The 15000-nt window shown below is 35.7% G+C and overlaps 1 long non-coding RNA gene across 1 annotated transcript in view; it reads right to left on the bottom strand.

Annotated features, from left to right (window-relative positions):
• The window catches only part of LOC143644328 (uncharacterized), a 114278-nt gene that overhangs the window by 17132 nt on the left and 82146 nt on the right, over nucleotides 1-15000 (bottom strand). The window contains exon 3 of the long non-coding RNA XR_013156621.1: nucleotides 6081-6158. This is a non-coding gene — a long non-coding RNA (uncharacterized LOC143644328). The remainder of the gene's footprint in view (nucleotides 1-6080; nucleotides 6159-15000) is intronic.

The raw sequence follows: 15000 nt of genomic DNA on the forward strand, positions 1-15000 counted from the left end.
ATTTTCTGTCACTTAATTGTGATATCTATGTCTATTTGAATCATGCTGAAAAAAATCATTCCTCTTGATTTTAAGGAGAGTGAAGCCTTTTGTCTGATATAAAATGAAATATATTCTCCCATACTTTTTTTTTGTCTTTGCTAATGGTATTTTATGCAATGAGGAATTCTTTTTTGAAAAAATTTAAATGGTCATATTTATCAATATTTTATTTCCTGTCTTCTGGCTTCTATGTCTGACTTAAGCCTTTTCAAGTTCTGGGAATATTCAAAATAATTCTGTTTTCTTCAAATAGTTCTGTGATTTTTTAATATTCAAGTTTTGTTGTATATGATTATTTATATGTAAGGTGAGGGATATGGATATTTTATGATGACAATTATTAAATAATCCATTGATTCATGCACTGTTGTAAAATGCCACCTTTTTCACACACTAAATTCCCATATGTATTTAGTTATATTTCTGGATTTTAAAACTTCATTCTAATCATTTGTATGTCTAGTCCTATGCTAGTACAACTCTTATAATTTTTGTATATTTATAATATGATTTAATAAAATTTATAAGATGATTTAATAACAATATGCTACCTAGCTCCATTTCTTTTTTCTTCTAATTTTTTTCTAAAATTTTTCTATTCTTCTAATTTAACCTTAGAATTATCTTACTCTGTTCATAAAAAGAAATCTTTTTGGTAGCTAATCTTCCTAGAAATTTCATTAAACTTCTAAATTATTTGGGGTAGTATAAACATTTTTACAATACTGAGTCTTTCCATCGTCCAAAATATATCTCTCCACCATATCACTTATTCTTTTATGTTCTTCAACAAAATTTGAGTACACAGAACTTGCAAAGATATTTTTCAGGTACTGCGTAATTTTCTTATTCTCTCTAACATGAATTTTTCTATAGATCTAAAACAATAATTGCTAAATTGAGTTTTGCATATGTATTTTGTATCTGGCTTGTTTAATGAGCTCTTAATAGTTCTAATAGTTTTCAGTCATCCCTTTTTGCTTTTAAGGAGGTTTTAATATTATACTTAAATGTTGATATTTTATATCTTATTCTTCAATAATTGTAGTTTTAATTTTTGTTTCATAACCCCAGTGCACTGGTAGTAACATTTTGAGCAATAGTAAATAATAGTGGTGATAGAAACATCCTTGTCTGTTACAAGTTTCAAGGGAAATATCTCTAACAACTCACTATAAAATGAAGTACAAGATACACACATAAAAATATTATTATGTTGTAGAAATACCCTTTTATTTCCAGAGAGCTACTTTAATTCAGGAAATGATATCCAGGGTTTGGGGGCATTTATGCTTATTTTCCTTCTTTTTTTTTGACATCTAGTGAGAAAATTTTTTCTCTCATTTTACACATTGATATTAAAGAAAAAATAACAGAAAGAAAAAGAAAACATGACAATTTGTATGCTTATTCAACTTATCACTGATTAGCTGATCATTCCCTCTACAAATATTTTTAGGATGCACACCAGGCGTCTGTGTTCAGTAAACATCTAATGACATTCATCAAAAAGTGAGAGTCAGACATACTTTCACATAATTCCATCTCACCCCATTCTTTCACCTCCTCACTGCTTCAAATGCCTGGATTAAATATATTAAAGAAGTACAATAATTGGCATATTTGTTGACCTTATGCATTGAGCTGATGAAGAAATTCTTATCTATTGAACGCTTGCTCTGTACGTGAAAGTACAGTGGAGGGCCTAAGCAGGAAAGCTCCAGGGAGACTGCCTGAGTTCTCAACCCTAGTTTTTCCACTTACTGGATGTCATATTGTAATGGAGCACTAACAAATATAATTATAGTGACTGAAAGATTATCTAAGTGTTTTCTAACTTTCTGATATATTGTGATGCAGCCAGAAGCAATGATCTGTAAACTGTTGTAACTCACTGAACTGTAATCCCGATGACTTGTTTCTTTGATGATGATACTCTATTTTACAACTACATAAATCTTTACCCTGTAATTGGACAGTAATAAGATTACTCACAACTGGCGCAGCGCATATTCCCTTATCATTGTTTTGCAACCCAGAAGTCTGATACTCCTGCGTGTAGCCCCTCGATGTTCATTACTGAAGAAACATGAATCAGCTCAGAACTGACCAAGGCAGTTCTATTCAGAGCTGGCCTGAGCATGACAAGCGCGATAGCCTAAACCGTAAACTTCAAATGAGCTAAGCATGTAATCAGTTTGCGCATACCTCATCATCCAAACCTACCTGCCTTTAGTTGAATGCTATAAAACACTGAAAATTTCTCCAGTTCAGGGAGACAGGTTTGAGGAACTGTCCTTCTATCTTCACAAGGCTAGCCTTTGCTAAATAAATTTCTCTTCTCAAAATCCTGGTGTCACTTAATTGACTCTAGCATGCATTGGACAAGGGCTCACTTTTGCACAGCAACACTATTATGTCAGAATTTAAAGGATGCATTTTTTTTTACATTTTGACATCACTGAAATGTTTATACTTCTGGAAATCGACAGCATAAGTCACATTTTAACTGGCAGCATTTTTCCCTTATAGTATTAACATAAAATAATGATGCTTCTTATAATTAATGATGTAGAATCAAGAAATTATATTATGCTGACTTTGGACATGTTATTTAAGTGTCATTGTCCGTAAAATGTAGCTAATACCACAGTCACTTACAGGTTGCTGGTAAAAAAAAAAAAAATGCATTATTATATATAATGGCATTTACTGCTCTACAAGACATTTGTAAGTGTCTAATAAATATTACAAATTTGTTTTTGTTTCAAGATTAAAGGTGGCATATGTAAAGTGCCTAGTACTGTGCTTGAGAGTCTCTCTGAAGTGCCAAGCCAAATCCATTTTTATATATTTTCTCTTATCTAATCCACATAACCACAGCAGGAAGCTTATACTGTTATTCCCAATTAGTAGGTAAGAAAAGATAACTATAGAGCAAGTAATACTGAAAATTAAATAGTGAATGAAGCAAAATCGTGATTCAATTCCAGATTTTTTCTGACTCCGATAGCCGTGCTCTTTCACATCTTAAAAAAGCATGATTGTAACTCAAGGAATAAGAGTCCATAATACACTTCATAAGAAACAGGAAAAATTAAAGTGATTAAAAGTTGTAAATGTCACTAAGACTTTCATCCTATCTTGTCCTAATACCATATTCATAGCTGAGGAAGATTAATCCATTTGTGATAGTTTATTGAATGTCCCCAATAAAATAAAAATAATGTTATTTGCTAAAACTTCACAATTTCAGAAAGTTTTTAAATCTTGAGAGTATTTCCAAACATGTATTTCATCATATCCTATTAAATAACTGAATAACTATCGGCAAGTAACATTGAAATACAAATGTTATTAAGGTCAATTTCCTTTGATATTGACATAACCAATTTGGCAAATCACAAAGTAGACCACAGAAGATTGTCAACTGATTGCCTTTAATATATAAATCTCGATTAAAAAAAAATGGTATCCTATTTAATATATCAAGTTTATCTAAAATGCATTTGGCTGCTGACACATTGTGAAATAGATTCTGGGATCGATAATAATAAAAACTGCTGAGTGGTTGAGTTCCTGAAATCTTTGAAATATTCAGCATCATTTTTTTTATCTGCTGTTTAGTAACCGAGTGTATATATCATGATGGCCAGATTGAACACACAATTCATGGGATAATGAAATGTCAAGAAAAACGCAGCCAATGACTTGCTTATTTAAATACGCTGTTTCATTAAAAAGTGACTAGCACTTACACATGCAATTCTAATAGTGATCTCCAAACCTTCTGTCAATAGCCTAACAGCCTTCTATTTGTATTCCAAAAATTTATCTCCCTCTTATAAATCACTCTTCAAGAACCCTAACAGCTAATCACATATTTAAACATATTTGTTACATCAACTTATAAGGAAGATGAAGCCTATTAGAGCAGGCAGTTCATTGCAAGTTCAAACACTCAGCAAATATACTTCAGGAATTCAACAAGCAGGACTGATACTAGAAAGGTGAAGAAAGGTAATACCGGTTGAGTAGGTAGCATCCTGATGACAGCTGGGATCTTTCCTATCAAAGTGGCAAATCCTGAGCCAGGGTTTCGGTTTCGAATCTTTTTTACTTCCTGATTTTATCCCCCTTCTGCTAACGGGAATTCATTATCTACCCACTAAGTAAAAGCAAATAATTGAAGAAAAACAAACAGGGACATAATTAATCAGTCCAATAAACACTGATTGCCGTAACACGCTAAAATAACAAGGGAAACCAGTCTGTCCTTTTTTCATAATAGAAAAATCCTTCCTAAAGGCAGGAAAGAAACATACTTGCAGTGATTCGAGCACAGAGAAGTATATTTATATGATGTATGCTAGTTGTTGACTCACACCAAGGGAAAAAAGTGCACTTTTCCTTGCTGTAAAGGTACTCTGAGATAATATTTTGTTTCTATGGTTACTTTTCACCCCTAAGTAACTGGATGAAAAGACTTTCCTCCTGTGCTAGAGAAAGATTTTATGTACTAAAATGGAAGGAGGGAAAGGTAAGTTTTAAAGATACACTCTCTGACTCTTATCCTAACCCTGTCCCTAACCCAATCTAGGTTTCAAAGTCTTTTTCTGTAAACCAAGTGATTGGAAATGAGAAGTGCCAAGGTCCTTTCAAAAAAAAAAAAAAGTTTAAGATACTAGTCTAGATTCTGAAGAAAGAAAAGTTAAGATATAAATAAGATAAATAGAGAGAGGGCATTAGAGATTGCATTTAAATGGAAAGTTCTGGCCACAAGGAAGAGCTCCAATTTGAGCTTGTGACATTTTCAGAAGATCTAAAGGGTATTAAAAAAAAAATCGTACCTGAATCAAGAAGAATCATTACCTTAAAAACCCAAAAGATGTTCAGTTTGGGAAACCCAAAAAACAGTGGATTATCCCCATATAATTTACTTATATAAACCTGTAGAACAAGAACAAAATCTTTAATTTTGTTTTCCTCCAAATATCATCAACTCTTATTTTTAATATTTACACATACATTTACCATCACATATAGCTCACAGATGCATATTCAAGATACTAACAGATTAGAAAAGAATTCTGCTACAACAGGCATTCACAGTATAAAGTTCAGTCTTTCAACTCAGGAGAGCTTCCTGATATTTGTCCTATTAATGGCTTATTCAAAAGAGAATACTGAAATATTTTGTAACCATTTCTTCATGACATAAAAACAACAATTCATGAAAAGACTGCAAGTAAATTGGCAGCTTTAATAAAAATCTGGGCAATCTATGGGTTTGAGAAATCTGTCTCTTAAATTAAATGCAGGACAATTCAGAAATAATAGGAATAACTTCTTCACTATTCTTTGCAATTCTTTCAGGTCTGAAAGTGTTTGATAAAAGGTTATCTTGTATCTGAGCCATTAATAGGACAAATATCAAACCTCAAAAGTGAGAATGTGACAAATGTTGTGACACAATTGTACAATCACAGTGACATATACAACAAAGTATTAGAAATAAAGAAAAACACTCTGACGAGGATGTCAAGTGCAGACACTTTCTATCAAAAGATGTGTTCTGGACTATTACAGAATAGGAAAGAAATTTTAAAGGTGGGTGGGCGAGGAGAAGAGAACAGAAAGACCTTGCAACAAAACACCAGGATTTCAAAGTGAATTTAACAGAAACTAAGACTGATATGCCTTTGGCTGCAACAATGACTAGGACATAATTGGCACACTCTTGGGAAAGGAAAAAGACCTCCTTTTACAAAACAGAGGAGAAAAGGTGTCACCTAGGGAGCAGTGACAGGGCTAACGCTAGATGCCTGGCCAGGGAAGCGTCTGCCCCAGCTGTATAAAGACAGGCAATAGGATCAGGTGCCCCACGGTGCAGGAGGCATGCAGCAAACCCAAAGAGTAGCACCCCCTACATGTTCCTAGTTATTTTCCATTTAGAGACTGCATTTCCACGCAATTATTTATGTCAGATGTATGTTTCTGAGAACTAGGTATCACAGTGGATCTCAAGCTAAGCTCACCTCCAGACAGCAACCATAACAGCAATATTTTGGTCAAGCAGGTTTATAAGGGCAATCCTATACAGCAGACACAAATCACTGTTAGGGAAAAAAGCAGTAATTAGCAGCTCATATATTGGAGGCAATAAACTCGGGCATCTAAATCAGGAGTCTGAATGTATTCTATAATGTGAAACATATGAGACTACTCAAATTCAAATTGGTCCTGTACTTACCTGTGTTACATTGTGTCCTCCTACACACACAAAATTGTCTAGCTAGATTTGTGTAGTATCTGTATATTAATCAAGGATGGTAGGAGTAAGGGGTCAATGGCAAAGAATACAACCAAATGGGTTCACTATCTTAATTGGACTGATAAATGAATAGGTGATGGACTCTTTCAATATTAAAACAAACATGATTTTCATAGTAACTAGCAAATCATTGAGTATCGTTTTTCCTACTGAAAAATATTATGTCTTAACTCCTACTAGTTACCTTCCCTTGCAAAATATTAGGTTTGATTCCCCACTCTATTGTAGCTAACTAGTCTGAACTGGAGAGCTCAAAAAGTATTAATACAATAATCCAGCAAAGTGTTAATGAAGATTTTAAAGGAATAAAATTGAAAATATGGAAAACCCCTAAAAACTCAAGAATAGCATACTTTAATTTACAAGATAATCATGATCACTATTAGAAAGGCAGCCAAAATCAATGGGACCTATGCTTCTTTTCACCTCTGTTCTATTTTTATTTGAATCAATAAATACCTTGGCTCTCCTTCTCTACACTATCCATAATTCTGCCTTTTTGCCCCTGAGTAATTCTAAAGTCTCAGTTCATCATCAGAAAGAATCCCGCGTCCCTTGGAGTTCATCCGAAAACCTTGGAGTCCAGAGAAAGATGCAAACATGTTTCTTCTTCCCCTTAACTGACCTGCTTTTTCTTTTTTCTTTTTTTTTTTTAGCCTCTGTCTCCTGCTGGGTACTGCCTTCACCCAGCCATTAGCACCTGTATTTCAATTGGCAAACCCCATTTCATCCTGGATCCTCACATTCCTTAAACTGGATTATCTACATGACAAACATGCTTTTTTCTCTTGCCAGTATCAATCAGCTTGCCTAAAATTTGTTTGATATCTTATTATGCTAAAAACCAGTTTGGATAAGATTTGGAAGAAAGAAAGGAGTGAAGGGGGCAGACAGCTTCCTATTTACTCTACCTACCCCCTCATAGGAGGGTACTGTGATTAAGACCACAGTCTCTGAAAGCAGACTTCTCTGGATTTAAATCCAGGCTCTGCTTTTCATTATTTGTATGATTTTATTTCTTTATTATTATCTAATATTTCTTGGCCTCAGTTTCCTTATGTGTAAAATGACTCTTACTTTCAACTCTGTTATTGTGAGGATTAAGTGAGAAATTGCAGGTAAAATATCCAATGCTGTGCCAAGCACATAAAGAATTCTTCTTGATAAAAATTGGTGCATCAGAATGTTGCATGCGAATTTTTCTTACTATTTTGAAGTTTAAGCTGATGCTTAGAAGCTAAGTGCACCACCCTAATACCCTACATCCTAAAGTAAGGTGCTACATCCCTATAGATCCTAAGCAATTATGGAGCTGGTCCTGCCAGTATCAACAACCCATTGCTAACACCAAGGCTGTAAATGAGAAGGTAAAAGAGTCTTCAGGATAAGGAAGTAAATTGCAGCAAGGATATTTTAGAGAGGGAGTATCTGTAGGGCTGGGTCAGGAAAAGGAATGCTTGCCAACACCAAGCCTCATGAGAGGTCCTTTGGAGAAATATTTAGAGAACTAGAAATATGCTCCTTAGGGCTATGAAACATGGGGAAGTACATAAGTTGTACCTGACTTTTGTAACCAAAGACGCCTAAAAGGTAAAGAGATCTGTTAGAGCTGGCAGAAAAAAGAGATCAGGCCATGGAATTGCAAAGTATCCATCCATTGATGGCAGAGCCCAAGGCCCATATTTACTAGGCCATATGTGGTCCCCACAGATGGGAGATGATGGTGAGCCATCTTGAGCATAATGAGCTTCCCTCCTCTGTCAGAAAAAAAGCTGGAGGTGAAGCCAAGAATGCAGATTCTCATGCAGAAGATGTAGCAGCCAGACAAAGGGGGCATTGCCTGGACCGCAATTTCACAGATCATTCCCTGGAGCGAAGGGGGTGGGTTGTTCTGAGAAACCCTCGAAAATGCTCCGTGTGAGTAAAACACAATAAGTGTGCAGCTACCATACTGAATGCTCTAGCAATAAGCGACCATTGTTCCTGCCAGTTGAAACCACTTCTGTTCTTTACCTCACCTTCTCCTCACTGGCCCTGGAAAAGAACAACCATATGCCTGATATGAGGTTTCAGGGCTGTTGTATGCCTGGCATGTGGGTATAATTACTAACAATGCCACTTTTCTCTTAACGAAAGTGTACAATTCCAGCTCAGTGGCAGAGTTCTCGCCCTCCATACCAGAGACCCAGGTTCGATTCCTGGTGTCTGCCCATGTAATTAAAAAAGAAAAAATAGTGTCCAATTTGGATGACATGCTCTATAGTCACCTTTCTTTGGAGCAGGAGAAAATAGATAACCAGAAAGAGATGAGAAGGAAAGAGTGTAATACGGGAGAATTGTGTGGAAATCCACCAAGCCTTTCTTTCCTTGTCCTTTTTTGGGCTCAAGGTCTCCAAGAATGAATAAAGCCCCCCTGGGGCAGGAGAGCATTTCCCATTAGATGAGCTTATAGTAGTAATATAAAATTAGTCTAATTCTTTAGTTCAACAAAGGAAAAGGAAAAGCTATTGAACCTGATGGAGATTTAATCCCTTAGGAATTCATAGAACGGGTCTGCAGAGTCAGTACTGGGCAAAAATAAAATGGCCCATTCTACTATGTCAAACACATTCAATAAACAGTTCTGTTACCTGTGTTATTTTTTTAATCAGTAAATATTCACTGAATAAAATAAAAATAAAATATTTATGACCCACTGGGAATATAACTGCACTACAGTTTACCTTAAGTAATGGGAGAAAATAATAAGCAAAAATACAAAAAAAAATCATAGAAAAATAAACAAACTAAGAAACACCAGACAATGAAAATTACTTTTTACAGAAAAGTGAATGTTCTCTGGGTTATTACTTTATGTTGGGCCATCAGAGAAGACTCCTCTTAGGGGGCTGTAATTATACTGAGACCTGAAGAAAAGAGACATTTATTTGAAAATCAAGAAGACCATTCTAGCGAAGGGCAGATACTCTTATGGTGAAACAAGCTTGAAAATGTTATGAATCAAAGAAAGAAAGAAAAGGCTATATGGCCATAGCATCTGGAAGAAGGAAAGAGGGACATTTTATATTTGCGTAATCTCTCAGGTCTGTGAGGAGATTACATATGGATAATGGGAAAAAAAAAAAAAAGAGGAAGCAACGATAACTTCTCAGGTTTTAGCTTGAGCACTGGATGGGTACTAAAGTCATTTACTGAGATGCAGAAGATTGAAGGAGATGTAGGTTTTGAATGAAAAAGACACTGTTAATTTTAAGATACCCATTAGTCTAGGGTTTCTATTCAATAGTTGATGACACGGGATACCTTTCTTAAGTATGGGCAGAGAAGTAAGTATCCCTGATAGCCAGGAAAATGCTCTAACTCAAAGAGCCCAAAATAAACAAAGATAAGTTTACTTTTGGTAGAAAAATAGACTATTCACAGGAAGCAAATTTAAAAATAAAGTCATAATTAACATCCTCAGAAAATTAAGATATCACATCCATGAACCAAGAACAGGATGCTAGAAAACACACCAAAGTCTTGGAAACTAAAATATCATTGCAAAAATGAAAAATCCAAGATGGATTGAAAGCTGAAGTTAGGGAAATTTCCTAGAAAGACAGAAAACAGCAGTGGAAACTAGGAGAGATAAGACAAGAAATTTAGAGTTCCTTCTCAGGGATAATAGAAGCTGCAGAAGAGAGAACAGATAAAAAGGAGCAGAGAAAACCACTAAATCAATCAACTAATACATTTCCCCCAACTGCATTTTAAAATCTAAGATTTAATAAGTGTTTTCTATATTCCACTACTTAATTTGGAGTGATGTATTAAATCCTTGCTAGAAGCTTATGCGATTGACTGCTAACATTATCATCCTCATGGCCAGGTAATGGATCAGGAATCCAAACATAACACTCTGGAAAGCAAAAGACAATGAAGCAAAGCATACAAAAGACTAAAGTTAAATTATGTCCAACATTGAATTTTATATAATAAATAGATGAAGATAATAAAAATACATCAGCCAGGCAAGATCTTGAAAAATTTAACTCCCATGGCCCACTTCAAAGCTACTAGAGAGTGTCCTCAAACATATGAGAAAAATATTCAAAAGGAACACATGGAATAGAAAAAATAGGGGTGTTGCCCAGAAGAAACGTCAAAACAGGGTTGGAATGCTTGCAAAAGGCTCTCCTAGAACAGCTGCTGTGCATGAGGTGTCAGGGCAGACAGCAATTTAAAAAGTTCAGAAAGGTGTTTTCAAGAAGTTGAAACTGACAAGCTCCCAATTCATCTGAACATGTTGAGAAGAGATTTAGACAATTGACACAGACTTTGGAGCAGAATTAATGATGTGAATAAAATTTATTTTTATAAAAAATAGGCAATTATTAACTCTCAAGGGAAAAAGAAAAAAGATGGGACATACAGGGAAATTGATCCTAGAAAACATCATAGTTCAGCTATGAATAGTCCTTACAAAGTCAAAATAGTATAAATACTGAATTGATCTGACCAAATTTATCACAACTACATTGGGAGAATGGGACTGGAAAGGATTGCTTTGTGTGCAGAACGGGCTGACAAAGATGCATGACAAACAATGATGCTGTCCCCATCTTCAGTAGTGGAAAGTCAAACAACTTAATTGAAAAATCAAGATGGAGCCATATAAGCATCTTATTTAGGGACATAAAAATAAAAAAGCAAAAAGAGTGAAAGTCTTTGCTGAGGGGGAGCAAAAGGCACTAGTTGGGGGCCAGGAAGGGGCGTTGTAGGCGTAGACAGTGCTGGGAACAAAGTGGCTGAAAATTGTAATAAGTCTTGTGAAATTAGTTGATTCTTTCAAGAGTCTATTTGGGTAAAACAGAAGCCAGGAAACAAAAGAAGAACGAAAAAAAAAGAAAAATCGGAGGAAAGGTGGTTTAAGAAGGTATGTTAACTAGTCTAGCCCACCAGTTAATATACATTATCTAATCAATACTGCAGCAAGTGTTTTAAATCTTAAAATGTCTTTACCTTTTTTTTTGCATGGGCAGGCACCAGGAATCGAACCCAGGTCTCCCGCATGGCAGGTGAGAACTCTGCCACTGAGCCACCATGGCCCGCCCGTTTTTAGCATTTTGATGTTAAATTATATTTAGAAAATTTGATTTTCTAAAATCTAAAAATCTATTCATTCAAAAATTTCCTATTTTCATGATGCTTTTAAATAGCATTATTTATCCCCAAAATAAAACCCTTTTCTCAGCAAATGCCACCTCTGAAAGGTAACTCTCAGTGCCCACTGCTTCTCTACCCATCTGCTCCACGTCACTTCAGGTTAGTAGGACTTGTGCAACTAAAACCTTCCTAAGAAAACAATTCCCTCAGCAGGTGCTACCTGTGAAGAGCACCGCTTCACCTCTAAAATCATTAAATCTGCCTCTGCCTCTGTCTCTGAACCTAGGGACAGAGACCCCCTTTTCCCAAATGTTCTAACCCCAGAGACTGAGAGTCCACTGAACTGAACTGAATGGCAAATGGGCACTAGTGAATGAGGACACAATGATAATAACCAAGATAAAGGCAAACACTAGAAAAGCAAAAAAAATAGAATTGGGAGCTGTAGAACCTACAAGCGGATATTTTGAAACCTGGAGAATGCTTGAGAAATAGCTTCTCTGATGGTGTAGGTACAACTTGCGTGGAAGCGCCTAGAGAATAAAAAGTAGCAACGCCCAGTAATTCTCTTCTCAAAGTAAGAAGTACATATCCTAAATATTTCTCCCAACGCTTCTATTTTCTAAGTCACCCATCTTGTGGGCTTTACAGAAACAAATGCAATCCTCAAGTTCACCTTCAGACAGGGGCTCAAATCTCAAGTGTGCTGGCAAAAAATGAAGAGGGCAGCAGAGACAAAAGAGGAGAGAAGAATAAATTTTGGGGAGTTCTGCTTTGTCTTCAGGGTATTTGGATCAAGGAGGAGAAATCCACAGACTGTAACACCATTTGTTTGCTGCATAAATACCATCAATGTGGTTCAGACAGATCTATAGCATTCCATCTGCCAGCTGTGAGGAGGAAAGGGGAAGCAATTAAGTATATTATTAATCAAGGCTGTCAGTGGCAGGTCTAAGCACCACATGATTCATGATATGTAAAGAAAGATCTAGATGCTGCATTTTCTTTAAGTGAAAAACAAATAGAAAAATCCAGGATTTTTTTAAGTTTTGAATTTATTTGTGGAGTAGAAGGGCTGGCCACCTAACGGAAAAATTACATACCAAGTTTATTGGAGTGGAATTACCTTTCCCATTAGCACACGTGTGCACATTCACCATTAATAATTCTTCACTTGACTCCTTCACATGCCACCACCTGATTCTTTCTCTTCATCACCCCCCTCACCCTCACAATGACAAGAAACTTAGATGAAGTGTCTGAAGGATACAGACTTAGGAGAGAGAATGCATTACCTCTTGTGACTACCAAGCCTAAATGGCAGGTAAGTGGCTATCTACTGCTATAAAGTCAGCAACACTGCAAAATGCAGCTCTACTGCTCATACACCTAAATGGCTGATTTCTATATGCCAATGATATCAATTTCTTCGGCATAATCAAAATGTAGGCTCTGCTTCTTATTACAAAGCAAAGGTCCATGCACAGTATTAGAGTATAATATTATACTCCAAGCCTCTTCAGTCACCGGTGGAGGAGTTTATTTGATCATTTCATGAAAGCTGGAGTTGAGAGGGAAAAGAGGAAGAGTTATGGAAACACCAAAGGCTGAGGGAGATAGACCACAGAAAGAAGACAAGGACACAGAAAAGGGGTTGTACAGTGCTAAACACAAGTGTGAGTGCCTTGGTCCACAAAGCCTGGCATTGTCTGGTCCCTTCCTTCCTCTCTAGTCTCATCCCACACTCCACTCATCCTTGCTCCCAGTGATTCAATCATTCTGGCCTTTTTAGCTCCTCAAGTTTCCAATTCCTAATTCTCTCAGGCCCTTTCCACATGCTGTTATTGTTTCTAGAATGTTACTCCTTGTCCCTTTCACCTGGGGACAAGGTGAATTAAAAAATTAAAAAATTTTTTAATTTTCCTCTAAGTCATAAATGCTGTCCTCTCAATGAATGCTTTTCTGTTCCTACCACACTCAGTTAAACCCCTTACCTTGCAATCCCATAATTCCCTTCATGTCTCATTAAAAGCACTTATGAAAATAATAATTAAATTGCCATCAAAATTATAATTAAATATTTTCCTATCACTTGATTATGATTAAACAAATATTACCTAACTTTTTAATTTACTATCCATCTCCCCCTACAAGATAGCTATTTCATTCAAATGAGGATGGTCTTATTTCCTGCTTAATCCCAGTGTTTGACCTACTGTCTGACATGCAGTATATACTCAACGGATTAAGTAACATGACCTTCTTCAGAATTTTGAAAAGTTCTGACTTTTTTACTTCCTTAAGTATTAGGAAAAACTTAAAGCCCTAGTCTAAAGTTTCATGAGACAAAACAAAACCCTCCTAAAATATTAGCTAATGGGTTAGGCAGTGATGTGTTGAGAATTTACTCTGTGGACCACAAACCAGCAATGAGACTGGTGGGTGTCTGCCCATCAAATATGGGAGTTACATGAGCAAATACAACCAAGTTATAAAGCCTCCAGCAGAGTAAACACACACATGAATGCAAACTAACATTGCACTCCTATAGTATGTTGAGGAAGGGAGGAAGAGTCTGCACAGAGGCCAAATGACTTGCTTCAGAATCCATCCCCATCACTACCAATTTCCACTTCATATTACTGTACCTCTCTCTGCCTCATTTTCATTTTTGATGACTATATGAAAAACACCTACACTGTGGAGTTGTGTTTTGTTTTGGTTTTTTAGTAAATGTTCAAGGTGCTAAAAGAGAATCTGGGATGAAGCCAAGCTGTCAAATGTTAACTATATGTAATATATTTCGGCCTTATAGAACTGATGAAACACTAAAGTGACAGGACTTGTCAGAATCTAGTAGAATTAATCAGTAAGGATGAAAGAGAAAGTGAATTTGAAGAAAAATTCTGAAGGTGGATGGGGATACAACTTAGTATGATAGAAGAATACATTTTTAAAAGTGGAAACAAGCATTCTAAAATCTCAGAAACAGAAGTGTGCTAGTTGTGCGAGTGAGCGAGGTTTATTCTGTCTGAATGGAGCAAACCAGGGTATAAAAACAGCAAAATGAGTCACAGGAATAGAAGGCCATAGGGCAGATGCTTAAGAGTTTGAAAGATTCGAGAGCTAATTAGGAGCTACAATGATTTCCTGTGCAGGGAGCAATATGATTAATATAATTTAGAGAAAGGATAATTGTTGCTTTAATTAGAATGGATTAGAAAGGAAGAGAAATTGTCCAGCTATGATTTGATCAGCAGCATAGTCAAAAAGACTACGAAAATTAAGAAGGCATGTCCTTGGAAAGGGTTGGGGGGGAAAGAATTAGAAAAATTGTATTATGGATTCCAAATGTATAATAACAGAAAGGATATAACCTATTTTAGAGTGTACATTATGTTTATTTGTAATATAAATATGTATTTTAATAGCATTTAATATTTTTTATAATTTAATACTGTCATAATGTTGTTGAA

The sequence above is a fragment of the Tamandua tetradactyla genome, chromosome 8, assembly GCF_023851605.1.
Source record: "Tamandua tetradactyla isolate mTamTet1 chromosome 8, mTamTet1.pri, whole genome shotgun sequence".
Lineage (NCBI taxonomy): Eukaryota > Metazoa > Chordata > Mammalia > Pilosa > Myrmecophagidae > Tamandua > Tamandua tetradactyla.